The sequence below is a fragment of the Anarhichas minor genome, unplaced genomic scaffold, assembly GCF_050575085.1.
Source record: "Anarhichas minor isolate MPS153535 unplaced genomic scaffold, ASM5057508v1 ptg000030l, whole genome shotgun sequence".
Lineage (NCBI taxonomy): Eukaryota > Metazoa > Chordata > Actinopteri > Perciformes > Anarhichadidae > Anarhichas > Anarhichas minor.
The window spans coordinates 5,199,700-5,225,661 of NW_027466476.1; the positions used below are offsets into that span (position 1 = coordinate 5,199,700).

At 44.8% G+C, this 25,962-nt stretch overlaps 1 protein-coding gene across 6 annotated transcripts in view; it reads left to right on the top strand.

Moving 5' to 3' along the window:
• The window catches only part of fbrsl1 (fibrosin-like 1), a 250,529-nt gene that overhangs the window by 76,705 nt on the left and 147,862 nt on the right, over positions 1 to 25,962 (top strand). The gene's annotated exons all lie outside the window — the stretch shown is intronic.

Here is a 25,962-nt window from a genome sequence, read left to right on the forward strand (position 1 = left end):
TAATTGTGTTTTCATGTACTATAGATCCTGTCATTAGGCCCCTGGGTCTGCGGGCAGTTATATGATGACAGCTGACAAGGGGGCGCGGCTCCTTTTGAGGAAGAGGGAGGGGGGACCACACGCACAAAAGCCACAATTACTTCCTGGACAGTCCCCAGAGCTCAGTGGTTTGAGTGTGTATGTAAAATGATGTGGGATAGGCCATTTGCAAAACAAAGAAGGGGGGGGGGGGGGGGGGGGTGATTGCTTTTGCACAATAGAGCATGTACACCCCGAGGCGGAGGGTTGAACTGGCAGACTGGGACACGCCTCCTAGAAGTCGCAGGGGAGCTGGATCCAGATTGGGAGGGTTCTTGTCGTTGACCTCTTGGAGGGGAGAGGGTCAGGGCTCATATCACCAGCCCTGAGGGAAGGAGATGGCCCGAGGGGTAGAACTCTCCGAACATATGGGTGTGAAGCACCGCGTATGTTCAGACTGAAGTCACATGTTCACAGTATAGGGGAGCACAATTAGTATTATACAACTTATTATAAGGCATCTCTAATATATTGTAACGATCCAGTTTGTGTAAGATAGTTTTTATTTAATGTGTGTAGGCGCAGATGTCCATATTTCACCGAGGCCAGATTATTCATTTTAAAATAAACTTCTGTTCGGTTCCAACAGAACCAAATGACTCGGAACCAAATGACTGTAAAGAGTCTTTAGAAATGACTTTTAAGTATTTTCCCTTAATTAGATAGCACACAGTGGGAAACATCAGGGACTAATTGGAAGGTGTGGCATGTGATTGAAGTCAAAGGCTAGACGTGAGCTGTGACACTGAGCCACAGACATAACAACATCACCAATTAGCAGTGCGTCGTTGCAATACTGATCTGATGATATCTGAGTGGTGCAGCGAGCTGTGAGCACGTTCTGCGTGGTCACAAGGGTGAATTACTCTGGTCGCTCTCAGTTTAATTAATGAGCCGGTAATGGTAGTATAATTGCTCTTTAAAGCGGAGTCCCCTCTGACACTGATGTAGCACAGGACCGTATCACCAGACTCTCTTCAAATGCCCAGGTCGGCTCCCACAGGTCTAGTCTTCGCCGGAACCCCCCAAACCGCCAAAACCCCGACCTCCGCCACTGCTGCAGCCACAGAGGGATACATAGGACTCATACTGGAGCACATGAAATATTCAGCAGCAATTTCCCCCACCTTTTGAAATAATATCTTGAAATGTTAATGCGCTTCGACTGCTTGTTTTAAGTGGACGGCATCCCAAGGTGCCTGTGTTTGGACTGCGCCAGTGTGCGGGGCTCCGGACTTAAACTGCTGTCGGTGTGAAAGTAATACGCTACACTGGAGAATTACCACAGCCTGGCACTTGGGTCAAGAGGGGAATGCTATTTTTAGAGCCAGACCCCCACAACACCCGTAGACACACATGCCCTAACATCTTCATTTGACTTGCACACACATAATGCACTGACACACAGACCTACATGAGTTCACAAATGCAGATACACATACAAATATGTGGCTGCACACACACACACACACACAGATACACATCGTAAATATCTAACACACATGCATACACACAGAAGCACAAGACACTGCATGCACACACATGTCACCTCTGACATTGATTTTCATTAGATTCACAATGGCTGGCATGTTGACAGTTTCACCAGCGTCCTTGGTTCTAAATGTGTCTATTATCAAAGGATTACACAAGCGCAGGGTTTTTACAGTGACAGGCCATGATCAGATATCCGCTGCCATTAGCCTGGCCTCACCCAATAGGCGCCTCTTCAACCTGATCCTGCCAGAGACATTGCGATGTTATCAGGTCCAGTGATGCCTCCATCACCTGATACACCCCGTGGTTTAGTACGGGACTTGCCACCGGCTGTTCTGTGGTGAGGAAGTATTAGAGTGTCTGCAGCTGACACGGATCAGTGCAAATATTAATGCTGTGAGCTAAAAAAAAGTCAAAGGCAAATCAAGATTGTTTTTCTTTTTTGGTCAGCTAGAAGCACACACACACAAACACACACACACACACACACACACACACAAACGCACCCTTTTTTAGATTTTCTTCCGCTCACAGATGCAGTGAGCCTTGCAGAGGGACACACACTTGGCTGCACAGTCCCTCCATGTGCTGTGCCCTTCAGACCTGACAGCAAGGCATTAAATATTAGTGGCGTTTTACGGCGGGTTTGTAACATGGTTATTCCAGTCAGTGGGCTTACCGTCCCAGTGTCTGTGCCCACTCTGGGGCTTTGGTTTTACAGCGCTGGTACAAAAGGCTATCTTGAGGGAGGCAAACCTGCATGTGAGACACAAGCATACTACTGTATGTATCAGCCCGTATTCTGCAAACATGCAGAAGCACATGTCATGCATCTACAAAGCAGGATAACAGTCACATGCAATAAAAACTACATTTTAGATAGTTCAACGTGGGTCATTTTGAGGCTGTAGTACAAAACAATGGGTCATAGTTAATTGCAATACAACATTATTGCTTTAATTAAAGTGTCATTTTTCTGGGTAATATTGTGTGTATATTTCCTGCAAAATACACAGTATTTAGGTTAAAAGTTGAAACTGTCAGAACTTTTAATGTAAGTGATGCAAAGAGAAATGTATGTTTAGCCACTGTCTCCACGTAGAGCACATGGTGTATCTTGGGATCCTCTCCATGAAAATCACAAACAGAATCAGTGACGAGGGACGACCCTGGTGGAGACAGACACACTGGAAACACGTTTGACTTTGTGCTGAATGTACATACGCAGCTCTCGTATCAACGACCCTGGTACCCCATATTCCCGCAGGACTCCCCGGGGGACACGGCCTTCTAAAAGTCCACAAAACACATGTTGACTAGATTGGCAAATTCCCATGACCCCACCAACATCCCTGCAAGGGTAGAGCTGGACCCCACTGTTTCACGGCCAGGACGAAATCCACATAGCTCCTCCTGGATCGGAGGTTTGACAATTCCAGCACCCCAGAATAAACTTTCCCAGGGAGGCTTGTGCTGTGTGATATCTCAATAATTGGAGGACACCCTCCGGCCCCCCTTTTCAAACATGGGAACCACCCACTGTCTGCCACTCCACAGCTAAGGCCCCCTACCTCCACGCTACACTAAAGAGGTGTGTTAGACAAGGCGGCTCAGAAATGTCCACAGCCTTCAACATTTACGGGCAAATCTCATCCACATCAGATCAGCGACTTCTGCCAGGGATAGGATTGAGTCTTCCTTGTGTCTTCAAACTCTGACTCCTCCATAGAGGCTGTGTTGGTTGGGTTCAGGAGTCCCTCAAAGTGCTCTTTCCACCGCTCGACAATATCCTCAGTCTGGGTCCGCAGTTCTCCTCCCCCTGCTGAAGAGAGGGTTTTTGCTTTGGCGAGCGCTGCAGCTCTTTTCAATACTTTTGTTAATTAAATGTCGTCTGACTGTGTGGAGTATCCTCTATACACTTGGAGCAGCCAGCAATAGCTTATTTGATAGAATAGACAGGACTTCTTTCATCAGTCGGACAATGGTGACAGGCTGCATTCCTAATAGTTCAGTTATTCTGTGGTCATTTAATTAGCAACGTGGAGACAAGAGAAGTGCGCAGGCCAGGTCCTGCTGTTTGTCCAGAGGGCTTTGAAAGACAAGTACTGCCACCTTTAGTCTGGTACGCAAGTTTTTCAATTAACACCAACAATGGAGCAAGAGGAGGCACCACAGGCAGGGCCAGGTGGGGGAATTAGTTAGCTATTCAGCAAGAAACACTTGCATGTCTTGCCACATGACAACCTCGCTGACATGTCTGGCCTTTGGGCGGCGCAGAGGGGTTTGTTGCAGCGAATGACAGTGACCTCCCCAATGCCCCGCTCCCCCGCCACCTCCTGGTGCGATTGATTAAGCATAATTGGAAGGAGTCAGAAGCTGAGGCAAGTGGTGCTAAATAAATTTGGGTAGTGTTAATTGCAGATTCCTCTCTGCCTGTGTGTGGCAGCGTGCGGGGTAGAGAAACACTTAGCCACCGGCTGACAATGGAGGATTAATTGGACTCCTCCAATGAACATAATTAGACTGATTGTTGAGAGAGATAAAGCAAAGGTTTTATGAGTGCAGTAGCACTGTCACTGCTAAGAATACCGTCCCTCTCCCCCCCCCCTTCTTTCCAATTCCCTCTCTGTGACATAGTCCCCTGTACAAAGTTAATGCTCCGTATTCCTCTTTTAGCTGTGAGGGAGTTGGAATTCCTGCTCACAGGGTCGGAGTGGATCACAGGTTACTTCCCTTCATGGGAACAGTCCAATCATCTGTTTCAGCTACAGTGCAGCCCCCTTGTATCCATGGTTGTTGATGACATCAGTTGTTGAGCTTTTATTGGTCATGAACACAAAGAGCAAGAGAAGCCTCTGTCTGATGGGGGCGCTCCTTTACATCTGGATGATGAGGGGGATTGTTGTCAGCCGTTCAGACCGTCCAAATACAACTGTAGCAAGGGTGCATTCCTGCTCCAAGTGGAAATGATTTGGGAGCCCCAGAGCATTACTCAGCCTTGGCCAGGTCCAACAGCAGCGACTGTTACTTCAATATCATGAAGTAACAGTCCCCCCCCCCCCCAGAAACTCACTAAGCTGGAGCCAGGCTACACAGATCTCTGACAGAGCCCTCTTGGATGGTGCCCAGGTCTCCAACAGAGAGGAGGCCTCCGTAGACTGCTTCAAAGAGGAGGGCGGAGAGAGAAGAACACTACTTTTGACAAGATTCATCAGCAGAGGTTAACCACAAATGGCTGTGTGCTAGCTGCTACTATAAATATGACATGCAGATAAGATGAAGAACAGCAAATGGAGTAATCAAAGAACATGTCTGAGTCTTTCAGAGTCTATGCCTCGCGCTCCATGGTATCCCAGTTTGACAAGGCAGAAGTTGGATTTCCTGGAGAAATAAGAAGTGATGAAAGATGGTATTAAAAGTGAAAGGCATTCTTAAATTATTTTGAATGTATAATTAATGATCCTGTGTTCCATGTGTTCACTGTTTGAAGTGAAGTATGTGAGGTGTGATTATTTTCATATCACGCTTCTCAAAAAGGTGAAGTTGCCTTAGGTTTTTTGACTTAATATTTGACTTGTGTATTCATTAAAGCCGTTGCCCTACTTTATGTATTGAATTCGATTGTATATTGTCTTATTGTTCATCATTGACTTAATAACCATTAATTATTTCATCTAATACATTATAGCTCTGCTTGAGCTTGATGTTAAATATGATAATTAGAAAAGTATATTCTTGGAAATACCCATCACTTGTCCTGTTCCATCACCATTCGATGAAACCGTGCACTGTCCTCCCCTTTCTGCCCAAGAGGGTATGGCAGCACGGTGAAAACTGACCGTCCACGGTTAGAAAAAAACAAACTCTGAAATCTTCAAAGAACAGGAAGCATCTGCACAAATGTTGTTTCCATGGACACCTGTCATGTTTCTGCCGAGCTCCGAATGGGAAAACAATGTTAGGTTTCTGACCTGAACCAAAGACTAAAAACGTCAGCATGCTTTTATGACTGACAAGCAGGCAGCCTGGGGGGGTTTTTGGCTGAGCTGAGCAGGGCTGCTGAGGGCCGGGGTTTGAAGACCTTGACTCCTGCACCCCTGGTGTGATGGAGAGACTTGGCCTTCCAGCAAAAAAAAAAAAAGAGATGGAGGCCTCTGCTCAAAGCCGAGGTACCTCAGGGAGACATTTTGATGCATGATGGGTGGAATAAAATAAAATGGGATCAACCCGAGCAGCAGCAGCAGTTATTGGTGAAGGGGAGGTGGTTGCTGTAGCCCTCTGGCAACGCGCAACCTAAGGCTAGCTTTGCATTCTATCGTCTACGTTTCACTGTGCGGAACTCCCACTGGTGCCCTGAGAGAAAACGACCCGTTTTAAGATGTTCTGACAAAATACTAGCACATCGACGTATCTGTTTTAACTCAGCTGGGCATAAAATCGTGAAGTGGCTCCCCTTTGAGGAGAACTCGCTGACCTTGGCAGGAAGTCTGAAAAAAATACAGCCACATTCTTGGCTTTAGTGTTTCCCCTCTGTGGCTCATTCTTTTACATTCATGTTGGGTTTTTTAATCATCGGTTCTCACTTCACATCTCATTGAGCTATTATAACTGTGTGTTCAAATTAAAGTCATTTGATCAGCAAGCTTTTGTTCCTATCTCCTGTGCCTAGTCTAGCTCCTCTGTCATCTGCTTTATGTTAATCCGTTCTGTTATTGGCAGCTTCTTGTGAACTCCAGGCTCTGTAACGAATGGTGTTTGGACTGCACAGTGACAGACTGTTGTCTTCATAGATACTTTATGAACTTGCTGGCTAATAGAGAGAACTATTCCAACTGAGCCTTGTATCCTCCATGATAGATGCTTGCTCCCTCAGTGACTCTTTCCACGAGGAAAGACTACAGAGAGGTGGGGAAACGAGGGAAGAGCAGCGATCCAGCGGCGACTTCACTGGCGAAGGCCACCTTATCGTTTCGTCTCACGAGTTGTTTTACCTTGGCCGCCTGGTGGCTCTCACTTGGCCCGAGTGGGGTTGTGACTACTAAGGGTTGGCCGAGAAGTCACGGCCACAGATTAACTCTGCTATTTATGGCCCAACCCGCCTAACTGCAGCCCCAGAGAGGGGAAATATTGCTCACTTAGCAGGATTACTGGGTGCCGTAATGCCCCAAAGGCCTGCTTTATGGCAGGCCATAAATGTTCCCAGGGAGAGGTAGCGAGAGTCGGATTGATTAGCGCTCCGGAGGAAAGTCGATCCGTTACCCACGCCCCACTGGGGAACGCTGTGATGGATGCTTCCGGGAGGTGGAGAGAGGCACTGAAAGGGAGGGGAGAGCACTTTGCTCTGCACCACGCCAGTCCTAGACATCACCACACTGACACAAGATGGAGGGCCCTCATTGCTTGCAGGGCCGCAGGAGGTTGTCAGGCAGTCACAGAGCTATAGTCCCACTACACAGCGGCCCTTTGCCCTCCCACTGGCAGACAAATGGAGAGGCGACCTTGCCACATGCTGCCATTTACCAAAGTCCCCCTTGACACCTTGCGTCCCCCAGACGTCAGTCAAAAGATAGACCCCAGCTACACCCCACACCCCCTCTGGGGCAATCATTTGCTACAGTACAGGGTCTGATATACAAGCTACAATAGACTTTTTTACCTTGATAGAATGCCGTTAATATCTTGGATCAGGAATATGTTGCTATGTTGATTCTGATGCAGTCTATATGGAAATTATTGTGCTTTGTTTTGAAGCAGGAAAAGTTCAATAATGGTTATTAAAAATAAATTCTGCAGAATCTACACTGAGAGTGCAAAATACCTTTTTAGGATGGATGGTCCAGTTAAAGGTAAACCTCTGATCCTGACCGTATTGGTGGTGGATATATATTTGTGTAGATTTCTCTGTCATCCGTGTATTGTAATAATATTTTAAACAAGGAATAAACGATGGATAAAAGCGACCTGTTGTGTTACATTTCACTATTCCTCGACTGTATGTGACATGATCAGTTGTTGAGAAACCCAACACTTCCAGCTGAATGAGGACGTATTTAAGCACCATCATCCCTTCAGCTGCCGTCCCTCCTCCAGGTTTAGATTGCCATTGAAACTGCCGTGATTTATGTATAGCATTGCGAGCATCGTAAAAGTGCTAATGTTCACAACCACTTTTTAGTTAGGATTTCTTTGATGTGCATAACATCTGTAACTCCCCTTTCAAACCAGATGCTGTCTAAATGGTGTAGAATCTGATCCTTGGTGCCATCCTTTTAGTTTTTTAGTCTTGACCTGAAGTATGTAAGTCTTCGATGCTGTGTGGAGGATGCTAAGCCTCCCTTATACCGTATAGTTTCAAGCCTCCTAATGCATTCCACAGCTCAACCCATGCTCCATTAAACAGGGTATGTGTTTGTAGCTCCGTTTATTTATTTAATTTGTTCAAACCCATTAAGCCTTAGTAGTGGTTTGCTCATAACTGATTAATGACTTTCTGTTCCTGTTTATTTGCTCTTTTGTAAAAATTGAAGATTAAGATTTCGGCATCATGTATCAATTAAATATAGTGTTAAGCATCTAACAACTCAGTTAACACAGCATCCATTAGAACTCAGTGCCAGAGGCAATAAATAAGACGAAAATAACAGCATGAAAGCTAAGTGGTAGGACATAATGTACCAGCTCGCTCTCCCCAGGTAGTACTGATTTCTTTCAACATGGCGCTATGCTCGCTGCACCTCTCACCTCATCCTTCTGGCTCCCTGCTGTTCTTCAGTCTCCCTGACATGCCTACACAGTTGGACTGCAGCTGCCCTTATACAGGCCTTTTACTAGCTTAGATATTTTCCAGATGCCTGACTCGGGATAGTGTGTGTGTGTGTGTGTGTGTGTGTGTGTGTGTGTGTGTGTGTGTGTGTGTGTGTGTGTGTGCGTGCGTGCGTGCGTGCGTGCGTGCGTGCGTGCGTGCGTGCGTGCGTGCGTGCGTGCGTGCGTGCGTGCGTGCGTGCGTGCGTGCGTGCGTGCGTGCGTGCGTGCGTGCGTGCGTGCGTGCGTGCGTGCGTGCGTGCGTGCGTGCGTGCGTGCGTGCGTGCGTGCGTGCGTGCGTGCGTGCGTGCTTGAAATGTGTGCTATATGCAAGTAATGTATATGCAAAATGTGCATAATTTGCACATGCATGTATTGTATGTACCCACACAAACAATTATGCAAATATATATGCATATGTCTTAGGATGCTTCTGTTAAAAAGCTTCAGCAGCCATTTCTCACTTTATTAGGAGTGGTGGCGTATGGCTTCATGAAAGGCGTCTTCGAAATGACCTAAGAGCTGATGTAGCGCGGCCCTTGGATTTATGTGTATGTCTGCTAGTGTGTTACGTTATTTAGGAGCCTGGACTCTCTGGGGAGCTTGCCTTTCCCTCTGATGCAAAGTCCCCGTGACTTACATCTGCTATTGAATTACCACCAGAACCACATCAGCAGGTGCTTGAGCTTTGTTGAACACGATGCCTGTGTCGATACAAAAGTCCTCTTCTGCCATGTGCTGGCCCTAAACCTACATTCACTCACGTTTATTACTGAGACACGTTCAATTGTAGCTATTTTAGTGCTATTCATTTCATAATGTGTGCTCTTCCTTTGTCTCTGTAACTGACCATGCAATATGTTGTGTTTGCCACTGTGCAGAGTAGGAGTAGCTTTTGTTGTTAAACGTGGTAAATCACAAGACACAAGACAAAAACGTCCGTCACCCAGATAAAGCTGATTACAATGCGTATCAGATACATGCTGATAATTATGGTCATAATACAAATGGAACAGCAGTCAAGATAGCACGAAGCCTTTTCACCATCAAAAGCATAGCAGGTGATGAAACGATAACGTGTGATAGAGCGAATTCCCAGGGACTGTTTTCAGTAAAACAATGTATGCGTGCCACGAATTTACAAAGCTGCATACCAGAAATAGCTGGTCAATAAACACGGAAATCCCCGGAGTAGCTGCTGCTATATCTGAGAAGATCTATTCGTAGAAACATAACCAGTTATGCGAGTGTTTTGTGTTAAGATTGTCTCTGGCATACTAGTGTATGTTTATTTATGCATTATTGAAGATTTACTCTACGTTGTTGTTTCTTTCTGTTAGCTGTTGACTTACCAGTGGTAGTACAGTAAAAGAACGCACTCGGATGCCAGCTTTAAGCCTACAGAAGCCTCTGTGAGCTTAAAAAAAGCCTCTTTTGCTTCTACAGGTATAAAGTATCCTTCCTCATGCGCTTCACAGCTGTTAAACTACTGTTGGTGTTATATATGGGCATAGACTGGCCCCACGCTGTCACTCATCTCATGCCACACCAGAAAGTCAACCCAGGCCAGGTAAGATGATGTAATGGATTGTTTTTAAAATAAAGTAAAATATCCGATATCGGTGTCGATGCATTTCTAGTGGAAACCGGATGAAACGAGGTCAGAGTCCATCAGACCAAACCAGACATGATCAAACTAGACTAGAACAGATCAGACTTTATTAATGGAGCCCATGTGTCAATGGCGTCAAGTTGGTCCTGCTGGTCACACCAGTAGATGCCTAGCAGATGGATCAAGATAGAGATTAACATTCTTGCATAGATTAAATCACTTAAACAGGACTATGATACAAATGATCGTTATTACATCCACTTTGTTTGTCACCTGTTTTATAGGCCTACAAGAGCAAATACAGTGTCCTAAATTAAACAATATACACTGCAGGGGGGGGGGGGGGGTGTATATACATAGGTTTGAAATATAATTTAAATTTTATAATTGGATTACCAGAGTACATACCAGAGAGAACGATCTCTTGACTTCTTGCCTCTCACTGCAGTGTTAATGCTGCTAAACAGGCCTTGATGTGCCATCGATCTGACCCAGACGACCAGGCGTTCACATCCCTGTAAAACCACACAAGGGATGGAGATGTAGAGCAATGCTCCATGTCATGTTTGCTTTGTTAGCTCCCTAAGGCCCGTCCTCCCAACTCCATTTATCAGGAGTGTTTGCACAAGGGGATAATTTGTAATATTCGCTCAGGGCTTTGGAGATACAGCAGTGGGACAAAGGGTAGGAAGGAGATCAGCGGTTTGTTTTCTTTGCTCCAAACTGCAGTGGAAGTTTTATTTTGCTGCATTCGGTTTGTTTAGGCTCACCCTGTCCAGTTCCAAGAAAACAAATGCTTCTGAATGAAAGTCACATGGACTCACAAGCTGGTTAATTGGAGATTCATCCGCAGAAGCTTCTCAAGCCGCTCCAGCAAGATAATTAAACATTCTTTATAAATATTGTGACAATACAATGACTCCATGTGTCACATCACCTCCTCATAGCGCCAACTTTCTGCCAGAAGTTGCATATTTAACAATGTGTTTGTAATAGTTTGGCTGGTTATTAGTTTCCATAACTATGGAAAACAGGAAACAACATGAAAGTGTACATCACTAAAAGATATTGTGTTTTGGTCAGCATATACAGCTCTCCACTCTACCAGCTACAGACCTTTGAGACATTGTGAACGGACCTTAATAGGACTGGCCTTGCTTTTCCATTCAGCACTTTACACTCTGGGACCTGGTCAGATGCTCACAATGAATCCAGACATTCGTCCTTGACAAGAGAATATTGCTGTTAAAAGGTTAAGGCAAGACTAATGCGAGGGCATTAGTGGCCTGCAAGATACTCAATGCCACATGTCCGTGGAGTTCAATTCACTCTAATCTGAGAGGTATTCTGTAGCTTGTTCATCCATGTTTTAAGTACAATGGAGTCTGATGTTGTTTTGGTGCTGCTGCTCTCCAGCACAAAGATGAGGGGAAGATGTCTAATTAGGCTAATAACTGTTTCACTTCGCACCACTTCCTCTTGTGTATGCAGAGTTGTGCAAAACTTCAGTACACCTGTGTATAGCATCAACACTCACATATAGGCTACAACTACACTAATAGCGTAATATTGACTCTTTGCTTGTACCATTCAGTACTTCTTAATGTGACCAAATCTGCCTTGAATAGATGGATTCCACTCCTTCGTATAGTGTTGGTGTTTCTCTTAAATACACAGCCCGAGTCTGTTGTGGTTAATGAGATAATGTGTTGGAAATACCCCTCTATGTCCTCATTTTGATGGAGTTATCACATCTGCCTTTAATAGAAACCATATGTTGTTAAAGGCAACACCTCAGGTAAAAGTACATCTGCAGTAATCACACACATGTAGCCACAGCGAAGACATGGGCATAACTGCGTGCATAACTGTGCCCATATGGTGTTTTGATTGCCATAACATGTCACAATCAAAGTAGCTTTGCTCAACATTGATATGCGCGGCAGACCTGGCCTCTTGCCTTGCAGCTGCTGCAGTATAAAAGGTTGGAGAAAGAATGAAAGTGATTGGATAATAAAAAGCATTTCCAGCCATGGAAGGTCAAGTAGACAGGCAATTTGACTATATCTCTTGTCTTCGTGACGATGGTTCTAGCAGGAATTCACTGAACAGAGAGGTAATTCTTGAGATGGAGGTGGAGTGGGTTCCTTTCGGCGTTGTTTACCTCCCGCTACTGCTGGCCTATAGATTTATGTGACTTGGCCCCACTGTCTCCCTCCTTTTGATGAAATTCAATACTTACCCACATGATGAAGTAGTTCTCAGCTTTAAGGTGATTTCTGGGTGTCTCAAAAAGTGAGCGAGTATAGAAACTAATTAACAGCCAGGAGGGTGCGTACATTTGTGTCATACCACAAAAAGTGTCGATACAGCTGTGTGTATTCACATCAAGACAATTTATTTGGAGTGTCTTGATGCATCTTCAATGCATAAACCATGAGTACTGGCCTTATAACAGCCTTATTCATAGTCCTCCGTCAGGTGGGACGACTGCTGGTATTAAGCCTGTGATGCAGCAGAATGTAAGCAATAATCCAGGGTCGGGGGATACCCGACCCTGGATTCACTTGACCCTGGTATCACTTGATTGTTGACAGAGCACAGCCCCGGTAAATGTCAAGCAGAATCATACGTCCTCGCTCCCGCCCTCGTTTCGCCCGTTCCTTTCGCCACTGCTTTGGTATTGATTTAAGGCCAAATGTGGTCTCTATAGATGGAGGCCTGGTCGGCTGGCAGGTGGGGTTAGCTGTGATTTGAATAAAAGATAATCGTAATTCAACACAGCACCAGAAAAGCCCTGGGGCAGATCATTCACACTCCTGCATCCGAGACACAATCGTCCAAACATATTGCAGTTGCCAAATGTGCGTGATAATAGATAATATTGCTCGAGGCTTTGTTTGTTTTGGTCCATAAACATTCTTATTCCTTTCTGCTACTAATCATCTTTTGCCTTGTGTAAGTCAGATGCAGCTACCAACATGTGTTTACCTTTCAATAATCATGCTTTTAAGTTGAAGAAGGCTGGAATATTCATTCAATTAAACATATACAGTTGTGTCATCAGCCTAGCAGAGGATATTGACACTGAGAGAAGTTACTTTGTACCTTTTACTACGACTAATTTATTTTCACAGAAAATCCAAATAAATGTAAAAAAGCTATGTAACAAAACAGCTGTGCAGGAGAGGACAGAAACCTCCCCCAAGCACACACAGAAAAGCAAGATAACAAACAAAAGGGGCAGTAAATACTGAATGTGTACAGTAAGGGTGCACTTAAGTCAAAATATTGTGAGCTCATATCTTCATGCTCTATAAGTTCAGAATTATATATAGTATTGTATTGTGTGGTCAACCACATCAAAAGTTGTGCCAGTGTCAAAGGGTAGTAAAGCAGAATCAGAATCAGTATCAAGATAGACTTTACAGATGTTGCATGCAATGTTTTTCCCCCATGTAGTTTACAGAAAGATGCTAAAACCAAAGCTGAGTCACTTTATCAGTTTTATTCTGAAATATTCCTCAAACTAGGTTTTGCTTTTATAAAATAACTTAGTTGCTGTTCATGATGCAGATTAGTGTACTAATGTTTAATATGCACACTCTGTTTTAATTGCATGGTGAAATATCCTGCCTCCTGCTACCTCACTAATTGTGTGTTTTGACTGCTTGAGAGCTCCGTTGACAGTAGCACAAGGAGAAGATCGGGACCTCTGTGGCCTCCTTTAGGAGCGCTGGTTGTTTGGGTTGCGGTTGTACCGTCTAGTGAACAGATCGTCCTCCATACCTCCCGGCCTCCCTCCAGCTCTTGGGCCAGGCCGATACTTTGAAGGCTAGCTGTTGAGATTCAGCAGACAGACGCCTCCTCCGGGGAGCTGACATCATTAGAGCGGAGAGCAGATCCCAGCTCCTCTCCGGCTTCAGCGAGGAGAAGAGAGAGTTAAAGAATGAGAGACTGATGGAGAGCGAAAGAATGAAGGGATGGGTTTAAGCAATGCAAGGTCAAGATCGTGGCACAATTACCCTGGCAGCGCCGGGCCCTGGGAGGCCAGAGCCCCTGACTTCTCACCCTGCCAAGGTTGCCCGGGCTGCTCCTCAAGACAGTTAGCTTCCCGACATCTTCCTGTCATTTTCCCAGTCTGTGGAAGTCACTTCTGCGCTGTAGGTATTGTGTTTTCTACAGATTAAACTCCACGTGTGTGTGTGTGTGTGTGTGTGTGTGTGTGTGTGTGTGTGTGTGTGTGTGTGTGTGTGAGTATACTTTACTGTTATAGTATGTTACTGCGATCAAGTGGTGCTGCGGAAAGTGGGTCATGGGCAAGTACATAGTCTCACCAACACAAGCCCAAACAAAGCCCTTACACGTGAAGGTGACAGAAGTGACACATTGTGTTTTCTTGGTTGCTGGAAGTGGCAGAGTGTCATTCTGCATATTGTAACGTACGAGTGTTTGCTGCTGCAAGGAGGCCCGACGAGCATGTTCAGACAAAAACACTAACGGGGAGACAGTGAGTTGTGAATATGGGTCATCTTTGGTTTTTCTCATGTCCTTATTATAAGACATATTGTCCATGAAAGCATTTTAAGATAATATGTGAAAAAAAAGCGAGTATCAGTTAATGGTACTGGTTGTCTTAGATTTCGGTATCCAGGTATCAAATATCTTTCCATGTTGAGGTTGTCGTCGAACATCACAAAATCTGAAGTACAGAGAGCTTAAAAAGGCCATCTAATTATGTTAGACACAAGACAGATGTGCTGTATAAAAACAAGGAACATTCTTTAAAATGCTTTAAAATGCTCCACTCCAGCAGTCGCCAAATATTCAAATTGGAATAATTTTGTCTATCCAGGGGAAATACCACAACTCAAACAAAGAGACCCGATGTAGTCACTTGATTAGAAATGGCATTTTATTTGCATTAGCATCAATAGTTATTTAACACGCATTTTAATCCCAATTGCACAATATCATTCAGGTGAACCGATAGAGGCATCACTAATTCCACAACAAGAATTGTCCGACTCATCTGCGATTGAGCCGGCATTTCAATATGTTATTTTAACTTCCACCACTTTTAAGTGGCTCAGATTGGACTATTCCATGTGTTCCCATCATGGGGGGGGGGGGGGGGGGGGGGGGGTAAAAAAGGCAGATTCTTCTGAGAAGCCTTGCCAATTAGAATTCACATTGAATCCGCCTGTAAGCTTATTAAATCACTATTATCCCTATTAACACAATGGGCATGATCCTCTTCTACCAGCTGCATCCTCATTTTATGTACGTAGTGTACATTGAGACAAGCAGCGCCTGTCAGATCATCTAATGCGCACACACACACACACACACACACACATAATTGTGAACAGGCACTGGCAGATAGCACAGCTGAAATCCTCGCACATGACAGGGTTTTGAGGGATCATATAGATGCAAATGCAGCCATGTAATTGCACGAGCAGTAGATCTGCGCTCTCAAGGCTGGATGCTGTCATGTCAACGGCTGATTCCATCTGCTTTTCATCGTTTCTTCTTTTTTTTTTTTTTTTTTTTTTCAAGACCTGATTTCCATACCAACCCGAAGCTTTAGCATCCTCTAATCTGCTCTCCTTCTTTCTTCTGCGCCTCCTCCTCTTCTGCCTCCACCGACTAATCTCTTCTGGTCCAAGCGGTAGTGATGGAAATGAAAGCAAAGAGGCAGGTGTCACAGCCAGACACCCAAAATGAGGCATCCTGCATGGTTTCTCTTCCCTCCTCCCATCGCCTCTTCCTTGCCTCATTTTTTCCATAACTGACATGTGCAAACGCCTTTTAAGTGTGCAGACTGCAGTCTTTTAAGCGAGAATGCATCAATCCTTCAACCCCCCACCTCCAGTCTCTCTCCTTCTTTCCTGTATTTCCCCCCTTCTGTCTTCTCACTGCTTCCCCTGACCTTCCATTATTCTCAGCAGCCTTCATATTTTTCCACGTCAGGTGTGTGAGCTGAATGCTTTCTGGATCTGGGCTTATTGGGATTTAAAACATTCCTTATGCAGGCCTGCATATGGAGATAGATAAAAGCCAGTGTGACGGCAGTGTGATGTGCTACCAATCTACCATTTTGCTGCAAGTCAAAGGAGCAATGATCCTTTGCTGTGGAAAAGGGACTGTGAGGAGGAGTGCTGTGCCAAGACATTTTTATCTGTGCTCATTACTGGGATTGTTACATTGTGCCGGCATATGTACACCACCTGATTTTCCCTTTGTGGTTCGTAGTCTCTTCCACCTTTTCACATTGCATTCGACAATTAATGAATGCATCTGGAAATCCAAAAAAATGCTGTTGGCTGGAATGCATCCTAATAATATGCCACCCTCATGCATACTGCATCTATTGACCTTATGGAAGGGAGAGGGGAAATCTATTGTTGTAAAATACTGTTAACTAACTAACTATATGATAGGAAAATAAATTACTGAATTAGATATGATGATTACAAATGTTTGTTACATAATAGCATGAAGATGAAAGAAACTAAATCATCTAATGAAGTTTTCCCAAAATGTTTGCAGCACCTGCTGGCAGCAAGCATGTGTAACCATAACAGGTGGTTGTAGTGAGTATTAGCTGGTATACAGTGAGGATACACAATGGTATTTAGTACTACGTGTAATCATTTTGCCCACAAACCTATGCTGCAAAAGAAAGTTGAATTCCAAACAACACCACCCATTTCAATGTATGTTTCAAACAGCAGATATTTGAGAGTTCTCATAGTAGGAAAAGCACACGTAAGCCAGCATGATCAATACCAGGGCCCAAGCCCTGAAACGCATACATGGAGTGCAGTCATTATTAATGTTGTCATCTACACCTGTGCTTTTCTTGCACATGTAACAAAGTGACAGGGGTGAGAAATGTCCATTGTCTGAGATGGAAGAAACATGGCTGCCTCATTGTATGTTGGGTGGTTGAGCAGATGTTGTAGCTTCAAACCACATAGGAGGGAGGAGATGATGGCGTCGTTCATTTATTGGTGAATTCCTTCTGATGCGAACCAGGCTGTTGAGATTTTTCACCTCATCACCACGGCCTTTGTCGTGGTCACAAGCACAAAGCCAAGGACTGCAAGAGAAGTTTTTAGCATGTTAACATCCAATAATTGCTAACGTACAATTTGACACGCTAGTGTTTGTGCTAGTTAACATGCTAATACCAGCATGCAAACATCCAACAGCTGTTACTATGCATGGGGATATACATTTACATGTAGATACACACACAGTACATACGCAAATATATTAAGCACATGAACATTTAGAAATACACACACATATGTTATGTTTTCAAATATTGCAGCACATACAGCATGCACATGCATTGTTATATTCCAGCACAAACACGCAGAGATAAATCCATACTGCATGAGTATGCACAGCACACACACTTCCACTTCCCTACCTCTCCCTCCTTTCCTTCATCCAACACATAACACTTCCTCCCAAATTCACTGGCAGTGTGTGCTGTGCAGGCTTGAGATAACGTCCCAGAAGTTTTTCAAGGGCAGGACGGGTGCTCAGACATCAGAGGGAAGCCGCGTCGAGCCGAAGCTGATTCATTACATGTGTTGCATCTGCTTCCTATTAAAAAGCCCAGAGCACTCTGGCTGTCTCCCCCGGTCTCTCTTTCTCACTCTCTGACTGCAAACTACCGGCTGACTCCTTGGCTAGACCTCATCTGTCTGAAATAAAACCTCCCTGTATCTGTCTTTAAAACTCTGCCCATCCTCTGATGGCCTGCAGCTCCTCGCTAAGTCTTACAGATTAGTTCCAGCATGCAGTACAATCAATATGAGAGTCTCTAGAGCTGACAGAAATATGTTGGGGTCAACGCTGTCCATACATGCAATATTCTCCCTATATAGAATAATATTTCAATTTTAAAATTGAATTCAGTGTATAATCTCGAAATATTTTCTCGCCAGCATGGAAACCAACCTAAAGACCGTGGCACCACGACGTCGTGGAAGTGTGTATTTTTCACTTGATTGTTTCATAGTGAGCTCTGTTTGAAGGATTTATCCTGTGTGGCAAATTGATTCAGCAGTGAAAACAGGTTGAAAAGATAAAGATGGAAGCTAAAGCTACAGATCACCGTGTAAAAGTGAACCACCACATCACCTGGCGACGGAGAACGTGTCCCCTAGGCACAATATGTCACAATGACTGACTCCAGTCCAGCCTGCAAAATGAAGTCATTTGATAGCACGAGCGTCTCTGGATCAGAGCCGTATAGCTGTCGGGCCCTGGCTGGAGCTGGATGATGTTACGCTATGATTGGGCAGTTTGTGTTCGAGGGGGCAGGACTTAGCGAAGGGTCAATTAACTTAGCACAGTGGGTGCCAAGTAGAGCTCTATGCATGCTTTTTCTGTTGACCAAGTTTAAGTGTCTGCAGTTGTCTTGGCTATTGTTGCTCATGCTAACTACATCCAGATGGATATATTGTCAGGGCCAGTTTTGCCTTATCACACATGTATTGTGTTAATATACTGTATATGTTGGCTGCTAATTTTAGTAAAAGGATCATTTAGAACAGTTTGCCATCAGAGAACACTGACATGTTTACTTTTCCAACTGTAAAACATCCTGCGCAGTACATTCATCTCAATTCATCACCAAACCAAATGAAAGGTATCAAACAAGCCAAAATCTGCCATAATATGGTTTTACTATTGAGGTCTGATTTCTTACCAAACACAGATACCTGTACTGGCCTGAAATAACTTAATTAATAGTTTGGATCTCTATTGTAACATTCAAAACGCATTTACGCATTAATCAAGGAAATCACACCGAGTTGAAAAAGGTTTCCTTTTCTGCAAAAAGGAAAAAACTTTGAAATCGTACAAAAGCTAACCACAGCTAATTAAGGACGAATGTACTTCCCTCAGAATCTTGTGTCTGAGTTGGTCGTGGGTCAGTTCAAAGGCATGTACCATATTGATTAGAAAACACGGCACGATTTTACTCAGACATTCCATTAAAGAGCCATTTCCTCACCTGATTAAAGAACACAGTCTAAAGCTCGACCGATTGGCAGATTCAGACAGTTATTCATCTCGCATTTTTTTTAATCACTTGCTCATTTCCTTTACCCCACAATCTCATCTTCGGTATTTTAATTATGTCGTGTTGAATGATAGCTAGTTTTAAGGCGTGTGTGTTTGGTGGACTTGTTAAAAGGGGCCTTTTGCAACTCGTACGTCAGCCTCGGCTGATAATTATTTCAGATTACATTAGAGGAAATTAAAAATGTCTTAAAGTACGTGTGAGGGTGACAAAGTTATCAAGTGTAGTCGCAGGAGAGAGTGTGAATGTTGCACTTCCAAAAATGTAATCCCTCTGACTGCTAATAAGATCATTTTCAAGTGTTAAAAAGGTGTTACAGCAGTTAAGCATAAATTGAGTTTTTAATATTTGGATCCGTGGAACACAGTGATCAATGATGAACGTAGCTGGGGGTGAAAGGTGTGTACATCACCAAAGGAAAAAGAAGAAAATTAAAATGTTAAAAAGTAATTTCTTAACATTTATACAAACGTGTGACGTGTTCAAATTAGGGTTGAGCCGATACTATTGGCTGGAATCCAGTATTCTGTTGGTAAAACCCTTCAAAATGTTCCTGATAGTAGTCACAATTAGTTTGTAATGCTCCTAATATCTGCTGTCCTTATTTCAGTTTTTTATAACCTCCCTCTGGAGTTGGTCTTTTTTTGATATTTAGCCAATATGTGAGTTGAAGTTGGGAAAGTATCTGTGTAGTCAGACATTCTGTCATTTCGAAATGTGTCTGGGCCGCTGATCTGTCCCACCAACAGGCTCTTATCAGCTGATAAGAGTGTTGACGCCAGCGTTATCTCTGCCCATTTAAGGGTTATGGAGTTGAGAGTCATAACTGATAAATCCTTTCCTCACAGAACTGTTGCAGAATCTGTCGTCGATGCAGCGTACCTGCAATTATTCTGGTACGGTTAACACTTCAACCGGCATGTTGGAGGCACATTTTATCTCACGCTTTCAGACGTCTGAAAGATACAATCAATAATTTGGTGAAACTGTTGCTACTATCATTTTAATTAATTTATAAAATCAATGCTTTAGTTCCTTGATGCTTTATTCTTTCTTGAAAGACTCCATGGTCATTTGTTTGGTGGTACATTACATTGAGCCATCATTGTAATTACTTCTATCCTGATTAAATATAAGTTAACATTACCACTGTTGAAATGGCAGCGATAATAGGGAGGACCACACTGCAGCCACTCAATTGGACCATAACAAGTAAACTTATAACATTTCATTATTTTTATACTGCAACAGCATTTATGGTTAGTGTTGTAGTTCACATCGGTGGTACTTCTTTGTTTCAACGAATGCAAATGGCTCCTAAAGTTTAGTGTAAAGAGCATTAACTATGAAGGAATGTGGTTTTGTGTCAATGCAAGATGCTAGCATGCATAAACAAGTCAGTTGAAATAATTAAAACGTATGCAATACAATTAAACAATTTGTTCTTTCTTTTTTTTAAGGTTTAACACTGCAGCAGCAATTTAGGGGTTGAGAATATACACATGAATATATATTTTTTCCATGCCTCCCCTTAAAACTACTCCTGGTGATTGAAAGGTCTGCTGAGATAATAATAGCATGGAGAGGTACAGCAGTGCACACTTGAAAATGAATGAATAAATCATTTTCTCTCCTAATCTCCAAAAGCTTTTGCTGACCACTAAGTGCAAATGTGGCATTTCCAGTGGCATGTACCACAACCTGACGTTGTTTTACTGCCACTTTGAATGTGCCCTCTTTTTTGAAAGCCAAAGTGAACTTTGACTTGCAAATAATCACGTCGAGTTGAACAAAAAAACGATCGTACAACCTCCAAAGTGAGCGCCATTTGAATCTTTCTTGTTAGCATGCATAAATCTTTTGCAAAATGCACTCACTGCTTTCAACGCTAATGGTGGACACCGAAATCAAAGCTGTGCATTCCTTGCAGAGCAACAAGAGAGGAGGAAGATCTGCATAATGTTGGCAATGAAGAGCAAAAACGCAGATCCACAGCAACGCTCCCTTGCTTTCCTTCCAATAACATCATTAGCATTTCGACATCATCGGCCTAATTGTTGTTGGTAGCTTTGAAAAATGCTTGCCTTGGAGTGGGAGTCGAGGGGGAGAGAGAGGGGGGGTGTTTTTAGCTGTAAGGCCTTGTGCTTATCAGTGCAGGGCAGGTACAGTTCCTATGGTCCTGGCTGACAGGTGAGGTTTGTGTGTGTGTGTGTGTGTGTGTGTGTGTCTGTTGGTCGCGGTTGCTAGTGAAGCCCCGGGACAGGTGCTGAGGGATGGGTTTCTCCCCCCCTCCTCCTCCCTTCCCTTGTTCCCTCCCTTCCCCAGGAGGCATATGGTGAGAGTGATTTGAGAGACCTGGGGCCCACAGGGAGTGCTCCTCTCTCCAGTTCATCTGTTCCAGACGGGGCCCTGCGGGAAACTCAGGCTCTCCTGAGGCCCCCGTTGGCTGGGAATCAGGCCGAGTGAGCGGCTTCGTTTTTCGGTTGACTGCTTTGTTACAGTGTCGGGCGGTCGAGATGGCCACCCCAGTTAGCGTTGCGCTGTCTAACATTGTACACTTTGATTTGGTGCGCAGGACACATGCCGAACGGCTAATAGGTCACGCCCTCTAATTTGTTTTCTGTTCAACTGTTGCTTTTATTTTTGCCGAATCTCGTCGTGTCCTGGTGTGATTGCTCGGAATAGAAACACCATCTTGCTGTGATTTCACAGGCTGATATTTGTGAACCAGCTCACAAATGTAATGTAGTTCTGAGTGCACTAGGAGAGAGAGTTATGGGGGCATTTTAGGCCTTGTATAATATGTGTACCTCTTTTATGTGGTCATTTATTATAAGGCGAGCTCTATGAATAATGTATGATTAAAAGGCTTAATGGATACACTGGGACTCGTCAAAATAAAAGCAGAAATCCATTTGCTCTCCCTGTAGTAAATCCAATAGCTTGTCCTTGGGCTAATTTCCAACTTGGGACTTGGTGGGGGAGTGAGTGCATGTCTTGATAGTGTTTTCAAGGGAGGGAGGTGTTGGTTGTGCTGTAAAGTGAAAGAGCGACAGAAGAGGGAGGAGGAGGAACAATTAAATGAGACATGGATGAGGAACAAAGCCGGGAACACCTCTTTCTCTTGATGCCTCCCTCCTTCATGTCACTCTATCCCAGGCCCTCTCTTTCTCTCCTTCCCTCTCTCCCGTCTCTGTCTCTCACCATCTCATGGCTCCTTCCCCCTGCCTCTGAGCAGCTGCCACTTCTGAGCCTGAAGAAAATGAAGGCAGATGAATCAATTTGGCCTGTGGCCCTAAAGTGCACTTGTCTGCACCCCAGGCTGGGCGGGGGGGAGGGGATAATGAGCCGATAGATTGAGCCGGTGCTGGAGCCCGGCACTGAGCGCTGAGGTGCCTTCGCCCGCCGCACCACCGGCCCCACTCACACACACACACACATACTGCTGATGCCTCCCTGAGCAGCAGTAGCAGCCTGTCTCTGGGTTAATGGGGGTGAGGGTCCTTTGCGGAGGACACTTTTCAGAACAAATTAAAAGAAGGATCTGTATCCGTCCTCTTCAGCCCTCCCATTCCAGTATTGCCCCTCGTTTCCTCCCGCCCTGTGCATATTGGAGCTTGGTAGTGTGGAGGAGAAGAGCATCAAGGCAGCTAAAAAGGAAGGGGCGGGCAGGGGGCAAGATCCCAGGGTAATGAGGATTGACACTGGGACAAGGCTGAGGCACGGCCTCCCTGAGCGCTGTTGACAGGTGACGGCAGGCTTGGGAGAGACGAGGCAGAGTGAGAGGAGCTGGAGCAAGGAGTGGAAACGCGAGGTCAGGACTAACAGCTTCTCTTATTCAAGGAGGAAAAACTCGGGAGACCACGTCCGATACCCCCCCCCCCCCCCCCCGAAACCCCCTGCAAGGTGAACGAGGTAGGATCAAGGGAGCAGGACAACAAAGCATCACCCGCCAGCCTCTAGCCAGCCCCCTGCTGACAGGCTGCAGATTGATCGACACTGCAAGGAGAGTGAGGAACTGGGAAAATAAAAGGAAAAGTTCGGCAAGCCTAGCGTGAACTGATGTGAACCGCTACTGTCTCCATCGATGCTTTGACTAGCCCTTTCTAAGTAGGCGGGCTTTCTGACTTCAACAAGGGTTAGAGTAGTATAAATGAGCAGACCCAAGTCGGCACTACTCAACTTAGGGGGAAATTAAGATGCTGGAGGGCCCTTTGAAGATAATTAAAGAGCACAGAGCGGCAGCCTCCAGAGAGGGACTGCAGACATGTTCAATACCGAGACTAATGGAGCTAATTTCCAGTACATTATTCATGTAAAACACAGGCCCTTACTGGGCCATGTTTTTCTATGTCTCTGCTATCTGTCGTCCTAAATCAACCCCCCCCCCCCCCCCCCCCCCCACACACACACACACACACACACACACACACTTACTGCTTCAACCTGATTAACCTTATCCCAATAATGCATGGGTCAATGTAAACAAACTAAATCCAACTATGGTGCTTTAAAACGGCCAGGTGGCCAAGAACTGCTCCCTGAAGGCGGCCCAGAGAATTACCTCAAGCACAGTGGCTTTATGACCTTGAACTGTGTCACCAACCAATCACATCTCAGTAGAGACTGTTAGCCCCCTAAAGATCCCTAACTTGTCCTTTAACATTAATGAGTGCACAAAAAAGAAGAAAAAAAACATCACATGAAAGCTGTACAGTTGGGAGCTTAGGGCCAATTAAACAGCTCCCCAGACAGGACATTAGTCCCTGCCTTAATCACAGGCAGTCAGCGTTGCCAATCTTTTGTCAGAGTTGGTGAATTCCTGCCTAGATCAATTGCTCGCCTGTCCCGTTGAACAGCGGCTTGGGGAATGGTCCTCGCACGCTTCATCATTAACCTAGGCGGCTAATTAGACACTGTGCTCTGATCAATAGCCAAGCTGATTGCTGACTGGGTAATGTAGCCGCAGGAAGAGACAGAAACACTTGGGGCGCCGTCAGGACTTTGTCAGCAACACTGATGCTGGGTAAACAAAGTAATCAACGGCTGCACTTGACGGCGACGTGACGCCGACTGTACCGTCACACTCTGTCTCTGCCTCCATGCCTGCCTGCCTGCCTGCCTGCCTGCCTGCCAAGGAGGATTGCTCTCTTTGTGCTCTCCTTGAGAGAAGGAAATCAAAAAGGCCACCATCTATTTTGAGATTCAAGGAGTGATTAGGCTGACAGCTAGTAGAGCGAGAGAGGCAGAGGCTGGTAGAGGTGGAAGTCAAACCTGATTAGGCCCACCTGCCAGGTCTCTCTTACTTTCATCTCTACACCCTGATTGCTTGGCGGCGGCCCCCTCCTCCTCTCCGCCACACTCATTCCACCCCACCCCTGTCCTGTCACTGTTGACCTCAGCGTGCTGCTAATGCCCCTTGGCCAATCAGCATGCTTGCCCTGGCGGCGGCAGGGTAATTAAAGGGAATTGTGTCTACTTGGCATGTGAGCTGGTGGGCACGAGGGTAGACAAACACTCTCTCTCTCTGCCGCCTTGCCTCCCTCCCTCTCTCCCAGCCAGGTGGTAGCGTACAGGACCTGTCAGATTAGCTGATGACCCTTTTAATTCTAGCCCAGCCGGGGGCCATAATTGATATTTACCGGGAAAGGTTAATTGTAGCAGTGATCTGCTTAAATTACAGTGGAGATCAGGAGAACAGGGCCAGCCACCATGCGCGCCACCAGGGGAGCTGCTACATGCAAACTGCTAGTCAAATGGATTATACCCCACGGCCATCACCACTGTACTCCAAGGTGGGGAAGCTGCTTGGAACATTGTGATTGGCTGGTGCTGCATCAGCACATAGTCTTCATGCTGAGCTCGCCAACCTCCCATCTGGCCAGGAATATGAATGCATGCCAACTGTGAGTCTTGATGGCCTGCAATAAACCAAGCCATCCAGGTCTGCATCAGGGTTACCATGATGTGGGTGGTAATGCAGATACTGGCATTTGAATATTTATGATGCTAATAGATGATATTTTAGATCATTTTTATTGAGTTTCTTTATCAGAAAACAGCACAAATACAATGAAAATAAAATCGTTATATTTTTTCTCTGAATGCCGGCAACGGTTAAAGTATGTCTATTCAGCGTCGTCCTCTCAGTTTATGCTACATTTTGTCCCCTTTTTTTAACTGACCTCAAAGAGCTGATTTGTCTGCCATATCAAGTGACCTCAGGAATGTGCCTTAGCTGTAGTAAAAGTGGATGTGGATTTTAGACAGCATTTAGCAGTGGACCCTGATTTTTGTGATTCTACCTGTTCAGGAACACCATATGTTCTGTACTGTATAGACCAAGGCTAAAGCAAGCGCATAATAGACTGTTAGCTACTGTTGCCTCCCTGACGCTTGAGTGCGTGTGTCATATGAGCGCACTAACATTGGTCTATGTGCAAAACACGCTCAAGGAAAAAATTCCAAATTGGTGGAGTAATACTAGAATCAATAAGTTCTATATATATATATATATATATATATATTAGATCATTTAAAATCAACAAAGACAAAATCGACTGAATTTGCAGTAATGTTCGGATCTGCATGACAACTGTGGTGGACAGTCACACAGTTGGGTTTACTACGTTGCTGTTGCTGGCTGGTATGACAGTAATGGGTCCAGGTTTGGGGTCGCAGGTGTTTTTGCGACAGTCGGTTCTGCTTTGCATTTAGCCAAAGCACAAACCGACACCGAGCTGTGAGTCACCGCACCAATTTTGTGTTTCCCTCCGGTAAAGAATGGAAGGACCGTGGTCCATGGAAAGTCAGTTAAAGCCATTGTAGTTGTGCTGTATTGTTATGCATACATGCCTAACTTGTG